A 13673-nucleotide genomic window follows, 5' to 3' on the forward strand; every position below is an offset into this window, starting at 1 on the left:
GTTATTTCTGTATTCATCATGTTCAATCAGTCCTATCAAGCTGTTGAATTTTTCAGTGAAATAAATAAATCCAAATGGTAGTCCCTGGAGTTGGTGTTTTCCAAAAAGATTTAAAAAAATAATTAAACTCGTGGAGTGGTTTCATAAGATGACAACCAGAGCCCTGGCAATAATTTAGGCAGCATAAATGACATCAGCTAATTTTCCCCTGTAAGTATTGTAGAAATATAAGACAAAATAAATTGTAAGGTTGTTTGGGTTTGGAGGTTATATAGCCCAATGCCAACATTATGAAGTGTTCTCTTTTGATGTCATCTTTCTTAGAAGAAAATAAAATTAAACAGAAGAAGTTTTATAAAGGCAAAAAATTATGAATCTGTGGTAGGACTACAGTTTCTCTCGTATTTAGTCCTTTGAAAATTCACCTGTGTCCTGAAAAGCATGAACTACCCTTCCAGAAGTGCACCTTCTGATCAGAAAGAGCAGACAGATACACTTGAACCTGGTGTTGTTCAGCTTTCCTCATAATGGTACAAATTTAATGTCTTTCTAGGTCTTTTGTCCCATTACCTATATTTCAGAGAAACAGTACCTCCTGCAATAAAAATAAATTATTTGTAAGCACCATTTTTGGCACCATGAACCTTTTATGTTTGTGCTCAGTTAGTGAATGTTTCACTTGTTTTTATATTAGGACTCCTATGATCACAGGATCACAGAATCATTTAGGTTGGAAAAGACCTCCAAGATCATTGAGTCCAACCTTTGACCAATCACCATCTTGCCAACTAGACCAGGGCACTGAGTGCCACGTCCAGCTGTTTCTTGAACACCTTCAGAGGTGGTGACTACACCAGCTCCCTGACAGCCCATTCCAATGTTTAACAACACTTTCCATGAAGAAATTCCTCCTGGTGTCCAACACGAACACAGCTCAAGGCCGTGTCCTCTCATCCTATCACTAGTTGCTTGGGAGAAGAGGCCAACCCAGACCTGGCTACACTCTCCTTTCAGGAGAGCAATAAGGTCATCCCTGAGCCCCCTTTTCTCCTGCAGAAACTGTCCTGCAGAAACACTTTCCATTCCTCCTATAAAGAATCCCCCAGTTGTCAGTGCATCCTACACCGTGTTTGTAAACATTTGCAAAGCAATGAACCGTAATTCTTGTTTTGGCATCTTTTTTTCACATGTTGCACACAGGCCTGACACATACTGTGAAATATGGTTTTCTACAGTCCTCTGTGGGACTCAGGCCTGCTGCCACATGTGTTCTTTAGTAGTAGTAGTCTCATGTCCTGTTTCTTTATGTCCAAAGCCTCAAGACGCTCTGGGCAGGTCAGGTGGGCTCAAAATTTCCTCAGTGATCAAGAGCATGTAGTGACAGGACAAGAGGCAATGGATTCAAACTGAAAGAGAGACCAGGTTTAGATTAGATATTAATTCTTCCTTGTGAGGATGATGAGACACTAGAATGGGTTGCCCAGAGAAGCTGTGGATACCTCATCCCTGGAAGTGTTCAAGGACAGGCTGGATGGGGCTTTGAGCAACCTGGTCTAGTGGAAGATGTCCTTGCTCACCCTAGGGGATTGGAACGAGATGATCTTTAAGATCCCTTCAAACCCAGGCTCTTCTATGATTCTGAGACTGGTGAAATCAGGGCCAGAGGGTGGTGACCTCGTGATGGGGCTCTGTCTTGCAAATAGGTATCACAGATGTGATAATACCCGATGAATCAGAGCACTAATCACTCCATTAGCATCCCTGTGCCTTCCTTTTCTTGCCAAATCCTAATGGCTTCCTAAGTGATTATTCCTGACTCTTCCAACAGTTTCTTTAGGGTGGACTTAGCTGGTCAAATAAGAACAATGCAGCAAGGATATTTACAAAAGTGTTAGTAATTTAAACTGTGTAATTAAAGAAAATATGCACTTCTAGGGAGTAGGTCAACCTACTCTAAAGTGGATTTCTAAAATGATTATTCATGTTCCAGGAAATCATCCTTCTCTCCAGTGGTTGTAGAGGAGTCTGTACAAATCTTTCAGGGAAACAGCAACATCTGGTATCTGAAACCAAATGAGGATTATTACTAGCCTTTAAATCTTCCCAGATCTCTGTGAAGGACTTACAATAAAATTGACTGTATGGCCTTACCTCAGTAGTAAGTTCTTCCATGTTTTCACTTCTCTCAAGTCTTGTACATTTCAAATTTTTTGCTATGGAATGGAGAAGCCACAGTGTTTGTTCTATAAGCTACTTTCCTTCCTGCTTTAGCTGGGAACAGTTAAGCATATGAGTGTCAGAACCAGAAACATACAGAAATAAAAATATTTTCTGCCTACCTCCAGTTTTGATGACACCTGTGGCTTGAAGGTGCGGCATAGAGCACTGCTTAAAATCTCTCCAGCTGTGCTCCACACTTCAGAGAGTATTTTGTTGTATCCCTGCTATGCCTGATATTCAGCGATCAGCCTGGAAAAGGGAAGGCTTCAGGGTGACCTAACTCTGGCCTTCCAGTACCTGGAGGGAGCCAACAAGATGGAGAGAGACTATTTACAAGGGCCTGTAGTGACAGGACAAGGGGGAATGGCTTCAAATTGACAGAGGTAGGTTTAGATTAGATATTAGGAACAAAATCTTCCCCATAAGGGTGATGAGGCACCAGAACAGGTTTTCCTGAGAAGCTGGAGAGAGAGCATTTCCCCACCCTGGAAATGTTTAAGGCCAGGTTGGATGGAGCTCTGAGCATCCTGGTCCAGTGGGAGGTGTGCCTGTCCATGGCAGCACAGTTGGAATGAGATGATCTTTAAGGTCCCTTTGAACCTAGGCCATTCCACAATTCTGTGATTATAAAAGATCTGCAGCAAAAATGTTGTTCTTGATGTGGTCCAACTAACTGGGCATCACAACAGTAAGAGTTATACTCTCCTTGGGGGTTAAAAAAAGTCTATGTCTCCTTTCTCCTACCTGTGCTAATGCCAGTCTGCTCCTGAGGCTTTGCAGGAGTGGTTTGTAGTGTCTTCAGTGTAAGTGAACTTGTTGGCGGAGCTGTGAAGATGTTTCCCTGGTAAGTGGACTGAAGGATTTCCTTTCCAGAGAAAGGGAATGTTGAAAGGGTGGCCCTTTCCCTTTTCTGCTGCACCAGCAACAGAACAGCAGTATGCTAACTACCTACAGCACAAGCAGTCCAACTAACTTCTTCCTCTGCTGGAAACATGACAAGAAATTGGGAAGAATGCTCTAGAATACAAAATGAGACAGATGGTCTGTTAAAAAAAATCAGCAGCAGGAAGTTGAGGTCTACCCAGAAAGAAACTGAAAGAGCCAGAGGAAGCCAAATTACTGCTGCTGTTCCAATTTTATGCATGCACAGTTGGGTGAGCCTTCAAAATAGAGGGCCAGAGTCTTCCCTGCATGTGTTTAGGTAGAGATGCCAGTAGTGAATTTAGCAATCAATCAGCAGTCAATGCAAGGCAGTCCAAATGTAATGTTTATACTGAATTTTCTGTGGGAGGCAGAGGTAACGAAGCTGAGGGTTCTCCCTTTCTCTCCCTTTTTCAAGCCTCCAATCCAACTTTTGGGAGATTCTCAATGCAATGCATCTGTGAATAAGGTGGATGTCATGCTGAGCAGCAGACAAGTATTAAGGCTATTGGATTGTACAAGCAACTGATTAGGATTCCCATCCAAATACAGTATTTCTACTTGGTCTGTGTCTAAATGCTGAGACGGGGAGAATTTCCCCATTTCTGCAGAACTACCAAGGCCCCATATCAGCTCTGAGTGTTTTAATTCCATTTATAATAAGCATATTAACAGGAGCAGCAGTCTCCGAAAGGGATTAAAAAAAGGCTGAATTCTGTGGCAATGACATTTGCTTCATTGCAACGAGGTACATTGTGACAGTTGTACTATGCATAAAACATGATGCAAGTGGCAAAGCTATCATCAGTGCTTGCACAAAGGCCAACTTCTAAGTCAGCAGCAAATGGTTAGAATGAGAGCCTTGTGGCTCAGATCAGAAAAGGTGGCACTGGTTGCTACAACAGCATGGACAGTATTGGAGGATGGCAGACAAATAGAAAACATTTGGGAATTTAGCTGTCAGTGGATGGAGAAGAAACTGGGGAAACCTTGGGAAAGGTCACTGAGCTATCATGTGTGTAATGGGAGCTTTTAGAGGAGAGAATCAAGCCCTTTGTTTTTTCAAACTCAGGATACAATTGAAAACATAGAGTCTGTGCACAAAGTATAGATGTCCCAGTGACCTGCTCTGATGATCACAAAATCACAGAACCATGGAATCACAGGTTGGACCAGGTTGGAAGGGCCCACAGTGATCCAACCCCCCTACTCAAGCAGGGTCATCCCAGAGCACATTGCACAGGGTTGACCAGATGGTTCTGGAATATCTCCAGTGAGGGAGACTCCACACCCTCTCTGGGCAACCTGTTCCAGTGTGTGGTCACCTGCACAGTAAAAAAGTTCTTCCCCATGTTCAGGTGGAACTTCCTGTGCATCAGTTTCTGCCCGTTGCCTCTTGTCCTATCGCTTGGCACCACTGAGCAGAGCCTGGTCCATGCCCTGACACCTCCCTTCAGGTACTTACACACATTGCAGAGGTCCCCTCTCACTCACTGAGGCACTCAGCAGAAGTCAGCATCCCCAGGCATTAGATCTGTCTAGGCAAGATACACAGGACTGTGTTGTTATTATCTTAAAAAGAATTCCCCATTTGGGAAATCCCAGGGGCATGTGCTACTGCTTCTGTGCAGGGCATCTCAGTTGTAGGGCCTTTATTGTTATCCCTTCTATAGAAATCTAACCAGTCTCGCAAAGACAGCCTGTTTCTGGAGGAATGCAAGCTGATGGGAAGTGCCTGTGATTCCCTCTGAACTTCACCAGTTAGAAAGAAATGACTGTTTCAAATTGCAGTACTTCATCACACCAACCAATCCTCAAAACTACATGTGGAATGTGTGGAATCATCATGTGTGGAATACCTGCTTGCCTCAGCTGGGAAACCTTCAACTAGAGAGGAAGAACTGGGGAAGCTAAAGATAAATCTCATAGCAGCAAGGGCGAGGGAAGCAATACATGGGAAGCTCAAAAGATGGAAAGAAGTGAAACAAATTGTGGAGGTGCAGTGAAACTGGTGCTGCTCTGGTTTTATTTGCTGATACACCACTAAATCAATTCACAGTGAATTTGTACTTTCAACTCATTCATGAGGCAAAGCACCAGGTTCTCACCACCCGAAAACCTGATGTGGAAAACTGTTCCTTAGAAAGTGCCCTGTCTCTCTGGGGATTTTAATATTCACATGTATTACTGACATCAGCATGTTTGCCAAAGAAACTGCATTTTCTTGGACAAGCATCGCTTTATAGTCTTTGATACAAATACTGGGGTTGGGTCATTCTGTGTTTTTTCTTTATTCTTCACTCTGCTGTACTGTGCACAGACAAAGCCAGAAGCAATAACTCTTTGAAGTTATTAAGCATTTTCTCTGGAAACGTTGACTTAGATTTACGTAGATAGGGCAGGGAACCAACAAAAGATGCCACAGAGCAGAGTCAGCAGAGGGTCTCAGTGCAACAGGAATGGATGATGCTAGAAGACTGATACAAAACACTGTTTTTCTCTTTCCCTATTCTTTAGGTATGGCAGGGGGAAAAAAGCCACACAGGAGGCAAAAGGAATCAAGTACTCTCTCATCTGTCAAGTGCTCTGGGAGACAGGGAGGCAGGGCTGGAATTTCTGCCTATTAAGCATGTTGTGATCAGCTCTGCCACTGCACTGGATCTCTGATAGACTTTCCAGGTAAGTGAAAGTCAGATCAGAATTGGCTTTATGTCAAAGTCCTGTATATATGGCCTGACACTAGGATGCATATCTACTCTATTGTTGTTTGTGTGAAAAAAAAAAACAAACTTGACCAGCACTAGAACAAGGAGATGCCTATGCATGGCCACATTCTCCTCTCTTTCCCCCTACAAAACTTATTCCAGAAAGCGTTTCATCCTGCCACATAAACATTGCTGTCTTTTTATCTCCTTAGATTAAATTTTGATTCAGAATAATTTTACTGGAATCAAACTACATGAAACTTTGACCTGATTTCTCTTACAAGCTTTTAATCTCTCCAGTTTCATTCTAATAAGAATAAACGTGTGTTTCTAAATGTGAAGTTACTAAAGCAGACTGAAACACCTCTTGAGGCAGAAAGCAGACATCTGAAAATGCTGATCTATGTCCCTGGCCAAGAAGGAACAATATACCAACTCTGTGCTTTCCCAGCATCAGTTCACTCCAGCCCCAGTTCACAGCAGAGGGATGATTTGATTTTCACTGATTGCCAGCAGCCTCAAGGGGCCAGCTGGTCTAGCAGCTGGAGACCAGCCAGGAGTAAAGTGGCTCTGGCCACCGGCCCCCGTGCTGATGGCAGGGGAAGGAGGAGGACAAACTGCCGTGGCAACTGCTCAAAGATTCCTCAAACAGGGCAGATGCCCAGCAGTGCCAGCCACTCCAGTTTTAAGGTCAGCTTTGGCCCAGCAAACTGGTGCAGAACTGTCCTCCTGGTTTGGTGGATCTAGCTCCGTGTGTGTGAGTTTCCTTATACTTCTTTTTCTCGTCTTGTTACATGAGAAGCAAAAAGTGGTTGGCCGTAAGAAAAAAAAAAACCTCCAATATATTTGCTTACTTTCTAAAATCGTGTCAATACTACAGGCTCCACACTGGCCAGTGTTATTCAAAGTTCATTTGTCATAGATTTCGCAAATAATGGAGAATCCACAAGTTTATTTTCTACATAAGTAACTTATCTTCCTTTTCTTAATCCAGAGAATAAAGCCAGAAGAGTACTAGTAATGCTTCCTTTAACAACATGTGAGATTATTTTAAGAGTCAAAGTGTTTTTCCTTTTGAATGCCACATTTTGGAGTAAAAATAAAAAAACTCTTTTCTGGTATTATAGGCACACTTACTCAAATATTGTTTTCTATGAACTGCTGGTTATTAGTAAAAGTGGCATCCTTAGAGTAAAAAAATTTACACTGTAGCTATAGGTCAGTAGGACAGTTAACAGCAGGCTTACACCAAAACAAAATTTAAACTGTTTACATATGTAGATGCTTAGTAAACCATCTAATAAAATACCATATTGTACCTAAGGAGGGTGAAATCATTTCAAAACCTGTTTGTCCAAATTACACCTCTTTTCAATAAACCTTCTGCAGGCCTACAATAAACAGAAAGAAAGATCCCAGAATATGCCATAACCCAACATGTAAGGCACTAATATGAGATATGGGAGATTTAAGCAGTCTGCAAGTAATACCTCTGAAAGTCATTACTGATCCTAAACTCTTTGCTTAGGCAGGCAGTGCACCAGTGGTACTCCAACCAAGAGAAACAGTGGAGCTATTCATTCTCTGGAGTTGTTTTTTTCTTGCATTTATTTTGTGCATCTTAACAGAATCAGTTACTGTCAACAGGAAAAATTCTGTTAGGTTTAAGTCTAGATTTTTTTTTTGTCTTAATTTAAAAAAAAAAAAATCTTGCCTTTTTTTTTTTCAAACCTGTATATTAAACATTATTCTAGTTATGGCAAAAAAAAAGTGAAAAATGCAACTGAATGAAAATGTACTTTTTTAAATGCTCTTTTGTAGTTCTAGTTATACTGTAGCTATCCCCTTTTTATTTCAAATTCTCACTTCTAGTAGAAGTAAAATAGCCAAAAGTGTAGAACTATTCCACAGTATCAACAGTGCTCTAATGTATTCAGTTAGCTGCCTTCTACTAACTCTCCACACATCTCTAGGTAAACTCATCCGAAATTAAATTTTACCTGTACTTGTTATAGGTAAAGGGATTTGCTTGTACCTGAATTCATTTTTGTGATAGTTATTTGACTTGCGTGAAAAAAAACCACCACTCTATAAAGGAAGGAAGTGGATTTTGTCAATGAATAGTCTGAATAGGATTTTTTTTCCTTTTCAGACAGGTCATCTTACACAAATATTTTACAAAGTAATCTAGTAGCAAATGTGGATAGAGCCTTCCCAAATCTTCGTTCGCGAAGCCTAGCCATGAGGTACTTCACTGAAAACTTTATGTTCAGTGTACAGACTTTGATAAATACTATAAACATTCTAAAAGTTATTCAAAAGAAGGTAATGGAATACCAGATTTTGCCCATTTTTAAAATCTCAGTTTAAACAAGGTTCTTTACTGACCACAACCGGTTTATGCTGATTCAGGAGTTGGTCCTTACGGATATTTTCCAAGTGTGTTCCCATAAGTTCGAGGATATTGTTAAAAAATTCTTACATGGAAAAATATCACAATATAAATGTGGGGTTTCTGTCCCTTACCTATGCACATACAAAACAAGGCAACTATAAAAATGGAATTTCTAATACATAAACCCATTTGATTGTAAAATCTAAGGCTTTGTCCACCTAGACAGATGCAATCCTGCACACCTTTGGGATCCTAACATTTCTAAATACCTTTGTTGACAGAGGAAACCTATACTTTCGAGTAACCCTCCACATCAGTCTATCTGTGTGCACTTCAAAGATTTCTGTCTACCTTTTGAAGTACACTGTCCATATCCAGCGCTAAAGCTCTCCTAAGTGGAGACTGGCAGCTGCAAAAATAGACTGTAAATCTGGTTTCAGCCAGACTGTAAGTAGATTTAAAGACATATTTTAAAAAGTCCTGAGAGCCTGTCTTGATTACTGTGCCAAGAATTTCCACCTTGACATTTTCACTCAGTAACTCCTTTCCCCAGTGGCCCATCAGAAACCTCTCTGCTCCTCATCACCTCCCTTTAATGCTTCTTAAGAAAAACCAGGGCTAGCAATGAAGTCCCTGATGCATTCTGCCTCCAATGAAAGGCTGGAGAGAACGGTCAAGGCATTATCTGGAGATAAAAATACAAGTATTCTTTCCACATTGCTGCTGTATTGATAGTAATAGGAACAAGATAAACACTCTGTGCTTGAGTCTTTAATTCTGTTATAGAGAGCAACTGCTGTGGACTGTGTTCTTCCATTCTTACCCAAAAGGACCAGAAGCTTCCTCTGTTATTTCTGTGCTCCACAGTTGCATCTTGAAGGTACAGAACAACATTAATAACTGGTAAGCCCAGCCAAGTCATCTCTTTCTGTACCATTAGACATCAAAATGCTTTACAAAGGCAGCCGTCATAGCCACGTTACAGCACAGATGTAAAAATAAAGGTACATCATAGAGACAACCTCTTTGAGATTAAAGCCTCTTTAAGCCCGGGAAGGACACCAGTGTGAGATCAAGGAACAGGACCTTGCAGCTCAGGTACCCAAATTAGTTATTACACCAATGAACCCACAATATTTTTTAATCCATGGCATCTGGTGTTCACAAACACAGTTATTTTTTTATAGCCTGAGTTTTCTCACATGAAGGTCTCAGTTTCTGGTCTTCTGAACATAAACCTTGTACAGTGCCTTTTTTACAACCTGAGGCACTGACACTAAATAAACCTTTTTGAGAGACAGTTTTCCTGCATAGAAGGAGATGGGTTTTTTGCAAAACACCTAACAATGACCAAAAACAGGAAAAGCACAACTTTTGTCTCACTTATCAAGACTGAAAGAAAGAAGAAACTTCTGGATCCCTCTTTCTGGGGATTGGGTTTATTGCTGTATTAAAGAGTCTGTTATGGTTCTCTATTTAATTGTGATGTTTGGCAAAGTTAGACTCAGTATATTCCTAAATGTATAATTATTTTGAGCTATATCATCTTAATAGGCCTTTGAAGGAATGATGTCGGATAACTTTGTGATGTATTGGGCCCACTTGCATCAAGTTTGTCAAAATTTAAAATAAATAAGTGTCAGTGCTGACAGCAGATTTGCCTTCTTCCTAGAAGAGTATTTTATTTTGTTTTGTGTAACAAAACAGAAAGAAAAGCATGAGAATAGGAGTTAAGACACTCTGGCTAAACACAGAATATTTTGAAAATACCCAGGTTGGTTTTTGATGAGATGTGTTGTTGGTTTTTTCTAAGATGGGAATAAGAAATTATTAGTTTTGATACCTCTGCCAGTGGCTTGAAGCCCTTGCTCCTCATTCTTGCCTGATGGGTGTTTCAGAGAAACCATTCCAGTTCCTTCCTATGCTCTTACTGAGTCTCTTTTCAGTAGTGCTCTACAGCAGGGCAGCATTTATCCCAAGTTAAATCACTTGCAAAGTCAGTGTATTACATTCACAGGAGTTTGGGCTTACTTTTCAAGGTTTACTGTGAAGTTTTAATATAACTATGGACAAAACCAGTCTGTATTCTTTCTTGTCTATCTTTTATAGTTACCATTACAACATCCATATAGGGTTTAGTGCTGTAATGTTTTCATAGAAAAAAAAATTTATCTTAATGTTTAGGTAGTACAGAATAACATGCCAGTATTAGCATTTGCATTTTTTTAATTAGTAATGCCATGACACCAAAGAGTGGCTACTGAAAATTAATTATCAATGAAGAAATTAGTTACAGTAAGAATTCACTGGAGGAGCAGTAAAGCCTGGCTTCGTTCTTTGATTTCCATTTTGATAAGGCTGTAACGTCTAATAAAATTAATTAGGAATTAGAAAAAAAAACCAACAAGCATGTTTGGAGAGGTGGAACCCCTATGCTATAACTGGATGCTTTTCAGTGTATTATATTGTATTAAAATGTAAGAGTGGACAGCCATGGGGAGGTGGTGTTGCTTTTTCCTTTAAAATGGTTATAGGACACCTGCTCACCCTGTGTTTCCTAAGCTGTACAGCTTCTCCCAGAAAGGGATCAAACTATTTCAAAATCTCTTAGCCCTTTTTCTCTGCTGCAGCCACCTGGGACTTGCTTCATGTCCCCAGGGCTTCATCTCTTCAGCGCACTGCCAGAGAAACACCTCATCTCCATCTTTCTCTTGGTTCTGTCGTTGCCCTTGTTTCTCCAACACTTTCCCTTTACTCCCTAACCTATTAAATGGTGAGCAATCCTGTCCCCTAAATCCCTCTTTTGGCTAAATTAGGTGCAGTGGGATTTTTAGGGTATTAGATGTGGGAACACAGCTGTCAGTGAGACCTTCCTTCCTTCCTTTGGAGCTGGGGACTGGGATCCCTAGCACAGGAAGGACGTGGACTTGTTGAAGTGAGTCCAGGGAAGGGACACAAAGATGATCAGAGGGTTGAAGCACCTTTCTATGAGGAAAAGCTGAAACAGCTGGGGTTGTTCAGCTGGAAAAGAGAAGGCTTTGGGGTGACCTAATTGTGGCCTTCCAGTACCTGAAGGGAGCTGACAAGAAACATGGAGAGAGACTATTTACAGAGCCCTGTAGTGACAGGACAAGGGGGAATGGCATCAAATTGAGAGTAGATTTAGATGAGATATTAGTAATAAATTCTTCCCTGTGAGGGTGGTGAGGCCCTAGCACAGGTTGCCCAGAGAAGACGTGGCTGCCCCATCCCTGGAAGTGCTGGAAGTGTTCAAGGCCAAGTTGGATGGGGGCTTGGAGCAACCTGGTCTAGTGGAAGGTGTCCCTGCCCATGGCAGAGGGTTTGGAGTGAGGAGATCTTTAAGATCCCTTCCAATCTAAGTCAGTCTATAATTCTATGTTTTTCAAGTTCAGATTTGAAAAAGTGCCTGTATATATATGTTATATATGCACATAAGTGTAAATGTCCTGTGTCATTCAGGGGAGTCCCTCTCTCTCAGCTTGGCGCTATCTCTGGAAGGCTCATGCTGAGCTTAGCAGGAAGGGAAGGGAGAGTGGAAGCAGGAGGCTATGGAAAATAACATCAAACATGCTTGGGGAACAGGAAGTAATTAGAATTTCACCCAACTTCAGCTGATATTACCAAACCCAAGTGAGTTGTGTCTAGCACAACTCCAGTGCCCTTTTCCTGTAGAGTGGGTGATATGAGTTGGGATGTGAGCCCATAGGCCCATACAGTGGTTTACTAGGTCAGCTCCACAAGTGGTACAACATCACAGCTCTACACCTTCTCCAGCAAACCAGGGCATATCCATTCTTTTCAATGAGCTCAAGTTGGGGCTGCAGGCATTACCAACCCTAAGCCGGTGTTGAAGCCTCACTCTCTTCTCAGCATGCAACTCATATGCAGATTATTAATAAAAACAACGCATTAAAGTGAAGGAAGCACTAAGCTGTCTTGTTGAGTAACAAACCTGAAATATTTTCCTGAGTTAAGAAAAGGGGGTTAAGGATTAAGTACATTCTTGGACAGAAAGTACATGGCTAGAACTTAAGCAGTGATTCACCACAGAGACAGGGAGGGTAATCTGATGATTTTCAGCATCTAAGATGTCTGTTACTGGTACAGCCTGTAATGAAGAGACTCTCTGGGGAGGGGATTCAAGATCTGTATATTCCCAGAAGAATGTCTTATAGAAACTCTGTAGAGATTCTAATACATTTCCAGGCTTTGTGCTGCAGTGCAGGCCTGCTGGAAAGCTTTGCTTATTCAGCATCTGGAGGTGCCAGCTTCAAAAACAATGTTTTAGCCCAGGGGCTTAGCAATTAGAGCCTGATCCATTAAGATACACTATTTAAGAGCTCTCTGCACCCACTCCTTGCCCCCTCCCCAGTGCAGTAGCAAGTAAACTAACAGGGCTTTCTGTAAGCAGTGTGCATTTCACCTCACCAGTATATCAGATGAAACGAGCTCCTTGCAGTTAAGCAGATTTCATATTTGCAGGATTCCTTAACATTTCAATTGATTTTAAGATTTCCCTTTCTTCTTTCTTAAAGTCTTTAATTATTCCTGGCTTTCTTCTACCTTTTATAGGTAAGGCTTTACTATGATAGAACTGTTTGGAAAGTCTCCAATCCTGGTAGATATTTTTGCATTGCACAAAAAAAATGGGAACTCAGGACCAGTTCCACAAGACATGCTCCATCATAAGTCCTGAACTTTACCTGGCCTGTAAATAAAGATGAACTTCTTCTGTGCATTTCATGTTGGGGAAACACAATCTGATGATCAAAAATAGACTTTTTTTGCAACAGGAACTACGGCTGAAATATCTGGAGAAATATTTATGAAAATTAAAAAGGCAGATCTGGTGGCAATTTTATTTTCTGAAGTCTGGGTTCATTTGTCAGAATGTTCATAGGAGGGGAAGGGTAACCTCTGAAAAGTTATTCATTTCATGTGTTTTAAAGAAATATTCAGGTTTACTATATTCAAAATTTTTATTCATGCTGAAATTTCCAATTCTATTTTTATTGCAGAAATAGAAAAATATTCAATATATTCAATAAAAATATTTAATAGTAAAAATATTCAAAATATTCAATAAAATATTTTTATTACAGGTTATTTTTTTTTAGCAAGACTTTTAGATTCATCAAACAACCAAAGAATTCATTTTTGCCCAATTCTATCATGCAGAGTGTTTTTAGGTAATACCATTTTAGATATTTTTAGCGTATCCCATTGTTAATATGTGACAGAAAGTTTTCATTTGAGTGGTTCTTAATCAGGCATGATTGTCATGGCAATTGAGCAATTCCAAGGAATATGGAGACACACACAAGGTCTAGGGGTATAGCTTTGTGAAGATACATGTTTGCAAGCTATTTTACCTCACTTCAGTAATTCCACTGTGATGTCCCACAAAAGCA

The sequence above is a fragment of the Lepidothrix coronata genome, unplaced genomic scaffold (genome assembly GCF_001604755.1).
Source record: "Lepidothrix coronata isolate B3197 unplaced genomic scaffold, Lepidothrix_coronata-1.0 Scaffold21, whole genome shotgun sequence".
Classification (NCBI taxonomy): Eukaryota; Metazoa; Chordata; class Aves; order Passeriformes; family Pipridae; genus Lepidothrix; species Lepidothrix coronata.